Source organism: Salvelinus fontinalis, chromosome 6 (assembly GCF_029448725.1).
Source record: "Salvelinus fontinalis isolate EN_2023a chromosome 6, ASM2944872v1, whole genome shotgun sequence".
NCBI lineage: Eukaryota > Metazoa > Chordata > Actinopteri > Salmoniformes > Salmonidae > Salvelinus > Salvelinus fontinalis.
In genome coordinates this window covers 72,310,964-72,322,938 of record NC_074670.1, presented here as the reverse complement: position 1 = coordinate 72,322,938, position 11,975 = coordinate 72,310,964, and the positions used below count along the sequence as shown (strand labels likewise).

Here is an 11,975-nt window from a genome sequence, read left to right as displayed (position 1 = left end):
CTATTTACTCTCAGAATCGAAAACGCTAATTAGCATCAAAGTAGACATCATGCAAGACTACAAATCCCTGCAAGCTTCTGCACGTCACCTCTAGCTGACATCTTTGCTAACAGGTATCGTGTCAATTTAAAACTTACACAAGACAGTTCACAGAAATGGTAATGTAAAGAAATGTAGCCAATATATTCATTACTAAATTTAGCTAACATTAGATATTTAATCCAGAGATTCTTACCTTTGCCGCGATTCGGAACCGAATTTGGGAAACCCTGCTCTATTGTACTATATGTTGAGATGATCCTTTCTCAAATGCCTGTCAATGATTGATTTTGCCACTAAGTGGCGCCAGTGTTCCAGTTTATACTCTACGCACCAGAACAGGACAAGCCGGGTTCGATTCTCTCCGTCCTCCCTATGCCTCCCCCTTCGCTAACCTCTGCGCAGTCAGTTCAAATCACAGAGAGGGAAATAGACAACGAGCAGGCGGCAGTGGTTCATTCTGCAGTGGCCATAGCGAAAATCTGCCTTCTCTGCAAAGTCCCGAGAGATGCCAACTTTATACAACCGATTTGATAGCTATTCAGTTGATTGGCTACCACACGAAACATCTATTGCCTGAGAAAGAATCTGCATGCAAAATATGGTAAGCGCCAATATGTATTTTCTTGTCTTGCACTTGCAGCAGCTAGAATACACGCTGCTCCCACATCCACAAATGTTTACTAGTGTTCCCTAACAAAAAAATGATTGCCCGTTTGAAACTGAAGTAAAAGTACAGTAACTGCAGTCGACTGTGGTATTTTGGACGCAGTAATTGCAGAATTAGATTGTTTAAGTGCAGTTAAACAGCACTGTCACTGCAGTTACACTGCGAAATGACTGAAATAAACACAACGGTGTAATTTTGGACGCAGTATTTGCAGCATACCGCAGTTATACTGCACTCTGCAATCTTTTTTTCGCAAGGGTTGACCTACGTTCTTCTTATAACTGACGTTTTACACAGGTTAGATCACTGGCTAATTGACATACTATTCCAAAGTTTTTGCACTTAACTTTACCCGCAAGCCGACGTCATTGTCGAACATGCACGGGGCCGATTAATTTACCCTAGCCAATAAAATATGAAATACACCGCAACCGAGGCTAATCGCCAGTGTCAGGCAATATCGCCAAATTAAAGCTGCAATTTATAACCAGTTAGTTACATGATTACTGCTTTCTCTTTGTTTAACTCATATTCACAACTCACTGCCGGGGCCTGGGACGCGTCGGACCCCCTACTTCATTTGTAGCGTACTCAGTCAACCTGCCAATTGTACACGATTCCGAGCGGTTTTATTGAGCAAATAGATGAAGGAAGCGAAGTGCAGCCCACGTCTCTCCAGCTTTGTGGACTCGAATCGCCTGAAGAACTGTTGACATTATTGGCACCTGGAAAATGGCAATTTATACATTATAAAATTAATGGTCCACGTATCATGCTAGAAAATCAGACACGTTGCATTTCTGCCAGATAGGTTCCATTGAATGTATTTTTGATGGTCCAAAAAAGCAGTTTATTTGAGCCTGACCTCTACAACAACACAACTCCTCTCTGGTGAAATGTGTGTGTGTGTGTGTGTGTGTGTGTGTGTGTGTGTGTGTGTGTGTGTCAGCCTTCGTGTTTTTGGCTCCATCCATCTCTTCTGGCAGCAGTAGGTGGTCTGTGGTGCCCCTGCAGTGTTCAGAGTCAGACAGTGATGTGGTCTGCTGTTAATGTTTGGGTACAATGTGTACACTGCACTCACAGAATACTATCTCTCTCGCGCTCTGTATCTCTCTCTCTCTCTCTCGCGCTCTGTATCTCTCTCTTTCTCGCGCTCTGTATCTCTCTCTCTCGCGCTCTGTATCTCTCTCTCTCGCGCTCTGTATCTCTCTCTCTCTCGCGCTCTGTATCTCTCTCTCTCGCGCTCTGCATCTCTCTCTTTCTCGCGCTCTGTATCTCTCTCTCTCTTGCGCTCTGTATCTCTCTCTCGCGCGCGCTCTGTATCTCTCTCTCGCGCGCGCTCTGTATCTCTATCTCTCTCTCTCTCGCGCTCTGTATCTCTCTCTCACGCGCTCTGTATCTCTCTCTCACGCGCTCTGTTCACAACAGCTATGTTTTCTATTGATAACATTCCTATGTCTTTGACAGAACCTGAATATATTGACCTGTAGCTTGGCTGGATAGATAGCTAGCTGAAGGGGTTCTCACTGACAACAAGTCTGGTCATGGTGAGGTAATGAGCTTTGGAAGTAGAGGGCTGAGAGAGTACTGCTGATTGATGGAACACACACACACACACACACACACACACACACACACACACACACACACACACACACACACACACACACACACACACACACACACACACACACACACACACACACACACACTGTCAGGTGAGAAGTGACGAACTATGTGCTCTCTGTTTGGACTCCTCACTCTCTCCAGAAATGCCTCCCCCGAAGATGTAATGAGAGACAGCTAGGAGAGACCATGGTTGATATCTCCTTGTCCCTCAGACAGCTATTTGCTCTTGCTAATCTTTAGATGAGAAGGAAAAAAGTTAACGAGCAAGGTAGCTTATTAAAGGGACATCTTGAAATTTCAATACAAGGTTACTTTAGTCATGAAATTAAAGAGGCAATCTGGGATTCGGGGAAGAAAAGAACAGCCACCCTCCACTTGTTTTGATAAACAGCTGAGGGAATGGGGTTTAGTATTACAGTGTATTCGGAAAGTATTCAGACCCCTTTACTTTTTCCACATTTTGTTACATTACAGCCTTACTCTAAAACAGATTAAATCGTTTTCTTCCCTCATCAATCTACACACAATACCCCATAATGACAAAGCAAAAACAGGTTTTTAGAAATGTTTGCAAATTTATTTAAAAAAATTAACATAAGTATTCAGACCCTAGACTCAGTGCTTTGTTGAAGCACCTTTGGCAGCGATTACAGCATCGAGTCTTCTTGGGTATGAAGCTACAAGCTTGGCACAACTGTATTTGGGGAGTTACTCCCATTCTTCTCTGCAGATCCTCTCAAGCTCTGTCAGGTTGGACGGTGAGTGTCGCTGCACAGCTATTTTCAGGTCTCTAGAGATGTTCGATTGGGTTCAAGTCCGGGCTCTGGCTGGGCCAATCAAGGACATTCAGAGACTTGTCCCGAAGCCACTTCTGCGTTGTCTTGGCTGTGTGCTTAGAGTCGTTGTCCTGTTGTCCTTCGCCCCCAGTCTCAGGTCCTAAGGACTCTGGAGCAGGTTTTCATCAATGCGCTCTCTGTACTTTGCTCCGTTCATCTTTCCCTCGATCCTGACGAGTCTCCCAGTCCCTGCCGCTGAAAGATATCCCCACAGCATGTTGCTGCCATCACCATGCTTCACTGTAGGGATGGTGCCAGGTTTCCTCCATACGTGACACTTGGCATTCAGGCCAGGGTTCAATCTTGGTTTCAATCTTGCCTTTTGGCAAACTCCAAGCAAGCTGTCATGTGCCTTTTACTGAGGAGTGGCTTCCGTCTGGCCACTCTACCTTAAAGGCCTGATTGGTAGAGTGCTGCAGAGTTGGCTGTCCTTCTGAAAGGTCTCCACAGAGGTCTCCCATCTCCACAGAGGAACTCTAGAGCTCTGTCAGAGTGACCATCGGGTTCTTGGTCACCTCCCTGACCAAGGCCCTTCTACCCCAATTGCTCAGTTTGGCCGGCCGGCCATCTCTAGGAAGAGTCTTCTTCCATTTAAGAATGATGGAGGCCACTGTGTTCTTGTGGACCTTCAATGCTGCAAAAAGATGTTGGTACCCTTCCCCAGATCTGTGCCTCGAAACAATCCTGTCTTGGAGCTCTATGGACAATTCCTTCGACCTCATGACTAAATTTGCACAAATTTTGAAAAACCTGTTTTCGCCTTGTCATTATGGGGTATTGTGTGTAGATTAATGAGGAAAAACATTTATTGAATCCATTTTAGAATAAGGCTGTAGTAACAAAATGTGGAAAAAGTCAAGGGGTCTGAATACTTTCTGAATGCCCTGTAGATTGTTTACAAACAAAAGAGTAAAACCGGCTTCTATTTTGGGTTCTGATGGGGTAAGACCTTGAACTAAGCTCATGAGACATTTATTATTTATATTCTTCAAGAATCAATTGCTACATATCATTAATTTAAAAGTCCCCAAATTAACTCCCTTGTTGGAATTACTAGGGTCCATTTAACGTACATTTATGTAGTGTACTTCAATCCCATTTTGGAACTTATAGCGACAAGGACATGGCAAGCCCTCTCAGCACAGCAGCAGTACCACTAACTACACCTCTCCTCTCAACACAGCAGCAGTACCACTAGTTACACCTCTCCTCTCAACACAGCAGCAGTACCACTAACTACACCTCTCCTCTCAACACAGCAGCAGTACCACTAGTTACACCTCTCCTCTCAACACAGCAGCAGTACCACTAGCTACACCTCTCCTCTCAACACAGCAGCAGTACCACTAGTTACACCTCTCCTCTCAACACAGCAGCAGTACCACTAGTTACACCTCTCCTCTCAACACAGCAGCAGTACCACTAGTTACACCTCTCCTCTCAACACAGCAGCAGTACCACTAACTACACCTCTCCTCTCAACACAGCAGCAGTACCACTAGTTACACCTCTCCTCTCAACACAGCAGCAGTACCACTAGTTACACCTCTCCTCTCAACACAGCAGCAGTACCACTAGTTACACCTCTCCTCTCAACACAGCAGCAGTACCACTAGTTACACCTCTCCTCTCAACACAGCAGCAGTACCACTAGCTACACCTCTCCTCTCAACACAGCAGCAGTACCACTAGTTACACCTCTCCTCTCAACACAGCAGCAGTACCACTAACTACACCTCTCCTCTCAACACAGCAGCAGTACCACTAGTTACACCTCTCCTCTCAACACAGCAGCAGTACCACTAGTTACACCTCTCCTCTCAACACAGCAGCAGTACCACTAACTACACCTCTCCTCTCAACACAGCAGCAGTACCACTAGTTACACCTCTCCTCTCAACACAGCAGCAGTACCACTAACTACACCTCTCCTCTCAACACAGCAGCAGTACCACTAACTACACCTCTCCTCTCAACACAGCAGCAGTACCACTAGTTACACCTCTCCTCTCAGCACAGCAGCAGTACCACTAGTTACACCTCTCCTCTCAACACAGCAGCAGTACCACTAGTTACACCTCTCCTCTCAACACAGCAGCAGTACCACTAGTTACACCTCTCCTCTCAGCACAGCAGCAGTACCACTAGTTACACCTCTCCTCTCAACACAGCAGCAGTACCACTAGTTACACCTCTCCTCTCAACACAGCAGCAGTACCACTAACTACACCTCTCCTCTCAACACAGCAGCAGTACCACTAACTACACCTCTCCTCTCAACACAGCAGCAGTACCACTAGTTACACCTCTCCTCTCAACACAGCAGCAGTACCACTAGTTACACCTCTCCTCTCAACACAGCAGCAGTACCACTAACTACACCTCTCCTCTCAACACAGCAGCAGTACCACTAGTTACACCTCTCCTCTCAACACAGCAGCAGTACCACTAGTTACACCTCTCCTCTCAACACAGCAGCAGTACCACTAGCTACACCTCTCCTCTCAACACAGCAGCAGTACCACTAGTTACACCTCTCCTCTCAACACAGCAGCAGTACCACTAGTTACACCTCTCCTCTCAACACAGCAGCAGTACCACTAGTTACACCTCTCCTCTCAACACAGCAGCAGTACCACTAACTACACCTCTCCTCTCAACACAGCAGCAGTACCACTAACTACACCTCTCCTCTCAACACAGCAGCAGTACCACTAGTTACACCTCTCCTCTCAACACAGCAGCAGTACCACTAGTTACACCTCTCCTCTCAACACAGCAGCAGTACCACTAACTACACCTCTCCTCTCAACACAGCAGCAGTACCACTAGTTACACCTCTCCTCTCAACACAGCAGCAGTACCACTAACTACACCTCTCCTCTCAGCACAGCAGCAGTACCACTAGTTACACCTCTCCTCTCAGCACAGCAGCAGTACCACTAGTTACACCTCTCCTCTCAACACAGCAGCAGTACCACTAGTTACACCTCTCCTCTCAACACAGCAGCAGTACCACTAGCTACACCTCTCCTCTCAACACAGCAGCAGTACCACTAGTTACACCTCTCCTCTCAGCACAGCAGCAGTACCACTAGTTACACCTCTCCTCTCAACACAGCAGCAGTACCACTAGTTACACCTCTCCTCTCAACACAGCAGCAGTACCACTAACTACACCTCTCCTCTCAACACAGCAGCAGTACCACTAGTTACACCTCTCCTCTCAACACAGCAGCAGTACCACTAGTTACACCTCTCCTCTCAACACAGCAGCAGTACCACTAGTTACACCTCTCCTCTCAACACAGCAGCAGTACCACTAGTTACACCTCTCCTCTCAACACAGCAGCAGTACCACTAGTTACACCTCTCCTCTCAACACAGCAGCAGTACCACTAGTTACACCTCTCCTCTCAACACAGCAGCAGTACCACTAGTTACACCTCTCCTCTCAACACAGCAGCAGTACCACTAGTTACACCTCTCCTCTCAACACAGCAGCAGTACCACTAGTTACACCTCTCCTCTCAACACAGCAGCAGTACCACTAGTTACACCTCTCCTCTCAACACAGCAGCAGTACCACTAGTTACACCTCTCCTCTCAACACAGCAGCAGTACCACTAACTACACCTCTCCTCTCAGCACAGCAGCAGTACCACTAGTTACACCTCTCCTCTCAACACAGCAGCAGTACCACTAACTACACCTCTCCTCTCAACACAGCAGCAGTACCACTAGTTACACCTCTCCTCTCAACACAGCAGCAGTACCACTAGTTACACCTCTCCTCTCAACACAGCAGCAGTACCACTAGTTACACCTCTCCTCTCAACACAGCAGCAGTACCACTAGTTACACCTCTCCTCTCAACACAGCAGCAGTACCACTGGTTACACCTCTCCTCTCAACACAGCAGCAGTACCACTAGTTACACCTCTCCTCTCAACACAGCAGCAGTACCACTAGTTACACCTCTCCTCTCAACACAGCAGCAGTACCACTAACTACACCTCTCCTCTCAACACAGCAGCAGTACCACTAACTACACCTCTCCTCTCAACACAGCAGCAGTACCACTAGTTACACCTCTCCTCTCAACACAGCAGCAGTACCACTAGTTACACCTCTCCTCTCAACACAGCAGCAGTACCACTAACTACACCTCTCCTCTCAACACAGCAGCAGTACCACTAGTTACACCTCTCCTCTCAACACAGCAGCAGTACCACTAACTACACCTCTCCTCTCAGCACAGCAGCAGTACCACTAGTTACACCTCTCCTCTCAGCACAGCAGCAGTACCACTAGTTACACCTCTCCTCTCAACACACCAGCAGTACCACTAGTTACACCTCTCCTCTCAACACAGCAGCAGTACCACTAGCTACACCTCTCCTCTCAACACAGCAGCAGTACCACTAGTTACACCTCTCCTCTCAGCACAGCAGCAGTACCACTAGTTACACCTCTCCTCTCAACACAGCAGCAGTACCACTAGTTACACCTCTCCTCTCAACACAGCAGCAGTACCACTAACTACACCTCTCCTCTCAACACAGCAGCAGTACCACTAGTTACACCTCTCCTCTCAACACAGCAGCAGTACCACTAGTTACACCTCTCCTCTCAACACAGCAGCAGTACCACTAGTTACACCTCTCCTCTCAACACAGCAGCAGTACCACTAGTTACACCTCTCCTCTCAACACAGCAGCAGTACCACTAGTTACACCTCTCCTCTCAACACAGCAGCAGTACCACTAGTTACACCTCTCCTCTCAACACAGCAGCAGTACCACTAGTTACACCTCTCCTCTCAACACAGCAGCAGTACCACTAGTTACACCTCTCCTCTCAACACAGCAGCAGTACCACTAGTTACACCTCTCCTCTCAACACAGCAGCAGTACCACTAGTTACACCTCTCCTCTCAACACAGCAGCAGTACCACTAGTTACACCTCTCCTCTCAACACAGCAGCAGTACCACTAACTACACCTCTCCTCTCAGCACAGCAGCAGTACCACTAGTTACACCTCTCCTCTCAACACAGCAGCAGTACCACTAACTACACCTCTCCTCTCAACACAGCAGCAGTACCACTAGTGACACCTCTCCTCTCAACACAGCAGCAGTACCACTAGTGACACCTCTCCTCTCAACACAGCAGCAGTACCACTAGTTACACCTCTCCTCTCAACACAGCAGCAGTACCACTAGTTACACCTCTCCTCTCAACACAGCAGCAGTACCACTGGTTACACCTCTCCTCTCAACACAGCAGCAGTACCACTAGTTACACCTCTCCTCTCAACACAGCAGCAGTACCACTGGTTACACCTCTCCTCTCAACACAGCAGCAGTACCACTAGTTACACCTCTCCTCTCAACACAGCAGCAGTACCACTAGTTACACCTCTCCTCTCAACACAGCAGCAGTACCACTAGTTACACCTCTCCTCTCAACACAGCAGCAGTACCACTGGTTACACCTCTCCTCTCAACACAGCAGCAGTACCGCTAGTTACACCTCTCCTCTCAACACAGCAGCAGTACCACTAGTTACACCTCTCCTCTCAACACAGCAGCAGTACCACTAGTTACACCTCTCCTCTCAACACAGCAGCAGTACCACTAGCTACACCTCTCCTCTCAACACAGCAGCAGTACCACTAGTTACACCTCTCCTCTCAACACAGCAGCAGTACCACTAGTTACACCTCTCCTCTCAGCACAGCAGCAGTACCACTAGCTACACCTCTCCTCTCAACACAGCAGCAGTACCACTAGTTACACCTCTCCTCTCAACACAGCAGCAGTACCACTAGTTACACCTCTCCTCTCAACACAGCAGCAGTACCACTAGCTACACCTCTCCTCTCAACACAGCAGCAGTACCACTAGTTACACCTCTCCTCTCAACACAGCAGCAGTACCACTAGTTACACCTCTCCTCTCAGCACAGCAGCAGTACCACTAGCTACACCTCTCCTCTCAACACAGCAGCAGTACCACTAGCTACACCTCTCCTCTCAACACAGCAGCAGTACCACTAGTTACACCTCTCCTCTCAACACAGCAGCAGTACCACTAGTTACACCTCTCCTCTCAACACAGCAGCAGTACCACTAGCTACACCTCTCCTCTCAACACAGCAGCAGTACCACTAGTTACACCTCTCCTCTCAACACAGCAGCAGTACCACTAGTTACACCTCTCCTCTCAACACAGCAGCAGTACCACTAGTTACACCTCTCCTCTCAACACAGCAGCAGTACCACTAGTTACACCTCTCCTCTCAACACAGCAGCAGTACCACTAGTTACACCTCTCCTCTCAACACAGCAGCAGTACCACTGGTTACACCTCTCCTCTCAACACAGCAGCAGTACCACTAACTACACCTCTCCTCTCAACACAGCAGCAGTACCACTAACTACACCTCTCCTCTCAACACAGCAGCAGTACCACTAGTTACACCTCTCCTCTCAACACAGCAGCAGTACCACTAACTACACCTCTCCTCTCAACACAGCAGCAGTACCACTAACTACACCTCTCCTCTCAACACAGCAGCAGTACCACTAACTACACCTCTCCTCTCAACACAGCAGCAGTACCACTAGTTACACCTCTCCTCTCAACACAGCAGCAGTACCACTAGTTACACCTCTCCTCTCAACACAGCAGCAGTACCACTAACTACACCTCTCCTCTCAACACAGCAGCAGTACCACTAGTTACACCTCTCCTCTCAACACAGCAGCAGTACCACTAGTTACACCTCTCCTCTCAACACAGCAGCAGTACCACTAGCTACACCTCTCCTCTCAACACAGCAGCAGTACCACTAACTACACCTCTCCTCTCAACACAGCAGCAGTACCACTAGTTACACCTCTCCTCTCAACACAGCAGCAGTACCACTAGTTACACCTCTCCTCTCAACACAGCAGCAGTACCACTAGTTACACCTCTCCTCTCAACACAGCAGCAGTACCACTAGTTACACCTCTCCTCTCAACACAGCAGCAGTACCACTAGTTACACCTCTCCTCTCAACACAGCAGCAGTACCACTAACTACACCTCTCCTCTCAACACAGCAGCAGTACCACTAGTTACACCTCTCCTCTCAACACAGCAGCAGTACCACTAGTTACACCTCTCCTCTCAACACAGCAGCAGTACCACTAGCTACACCTCTCCTCTCAACACAGCAGCAGTACCACTAACTACACCTCTCCTCTCAACACAGCAGCAGTACCACTAGTTACACCTCTCCTCTCAACACAGCAGCAGTACCACTAGTTACACCTCTCCTCTCAACACAGCAGCAGTACCACTAGTTACACCTCTCCTCTCAACACAGCAGCAGTACCACTAGTTACACCTCTCCTCTCAACACAGCAGCAGTACCACTAGTTACACCTCTCCTCTCAACACAGCAGCAGTACCACTAGTTACACCTCTCCTCTCAACACAGCAGCAGTACCACTAGTTACACCTCTCCTCTCAACACAGCAGCAGTACCACTAGTTACACCTCTCCTCTCAACACAGCAGCAGTACCACTAGTTACACCTCTCCTCTCAACACAGCAGCAGTACCACTAACTACACCTCTCCTCTCAGCACAGCAGCAGTACCACTAGCTACACCTCTCCTCTCAACACAGCAGCAGTACCACTAACTACACCTCTCCTCTCAACACAGCAGCAGTACCACTAACTACACCTCTCCTCTCAACACAGCAGCAGTACCACTAACTACACCTCTCCTCTCAACACAGCAGCAGTACCACTAGTTACACCTCTCCTCTCAACACAGCAGCAGTACCACTAACTACACCTCTCCTCTCAACACAGCAGCAGTACCACTAGTTACACCTCTCCTCTCAACACAGCAGCAGTACCACTAGTTACACCTCTCCTCTCAACACAGCAGCAGTACCACTAGTTACACCTCTCCTCTCAACACAGCAGCAGTACCACTAGTTACACCTCTCCTCTCAACACAGCAGCAGTACCACTAGTTACACCTCTCCTCTCAACACAGCAGCAGTACCACTAGTTACACCTCTCCTCTCAACACAGCAGCAGTACCACTAGTTACACCTCTCCTCTCAACACAGCAGCAGTACCACTAGTTACACCTCTCCTCTCAACACAGCAGCAGTACCACTAGTTACACCTCTCCTCTCAACACAGCAGCAGTACCACTAGTTACACCTCTCCTCTCAGCACAGCAGCAGTACCACTAGTTACACCTCTCCTCTCAACACAGCAGCAGTACCACTAGTTACACCTCTCCTCTCAACACAGCAGCAGTACCACTAGTTACACCTCTCCTCTCAACACAGCAGCAGTACCACTAGTTACACCTCTCCTCTCAACACAGCAGCAGTACCACTAGTTACACCTCTCCTCTCAACACAGCAGCAGTACCACTAGTTACACCTCTCATCTCAACACAGCAGCAGTACCACTAGTTACACCTCTCCTCTCAACACAGCAGCAGTACCACTAACTACACCTCTCCTCTCAACACAGCAGCAGTACCACTAGTTACACCTCTCCTCTCAACACAGCAGCAGTACCACTAGTTACACCTCTCCTCTCAACACAGCAGCAGTACCACTAGCTACACCTCTCCTCTCAACACAGCAGCAGTACCACTAGTTACACCTCTCCTCTCAACACAGCAGCAGTACCACTAACTACACCTCTCCTCTCAGCACAGCAGCAGTACCACTAGCTACACCTCTCCTCTCAACACAGCAGCAGTACCACTAGTTA

At 48.3% G+C, this 11,975-nt stretch overlaps 1 protein-coding gene across 2 annotated transcripts in view; it reads left to right on the top strand.

The window, feature by feature from the left end:
• Window positions 1-418: 418 nt before the first annotated feature.
• LOC129858413 (NEDD4-binding protein 3-A-like) overlaps window positions 419-11,975 on the top strand; it is a 68,973-nt gene continuing 57,416 nt past the window's right edge. Inside the window, exon 1 of one of the 2 annotated variants that reach the window (XM_055927615.1) lies at window positions 419-643. The gene's annotated coding sequence lies outside the window, so the exon portion shown is untranslated. The remainder of the gene's footprint in view (window positions 644-11,975) is intronic. The other variant, XM_055927617.1, reaches the window with a different exon arrangement.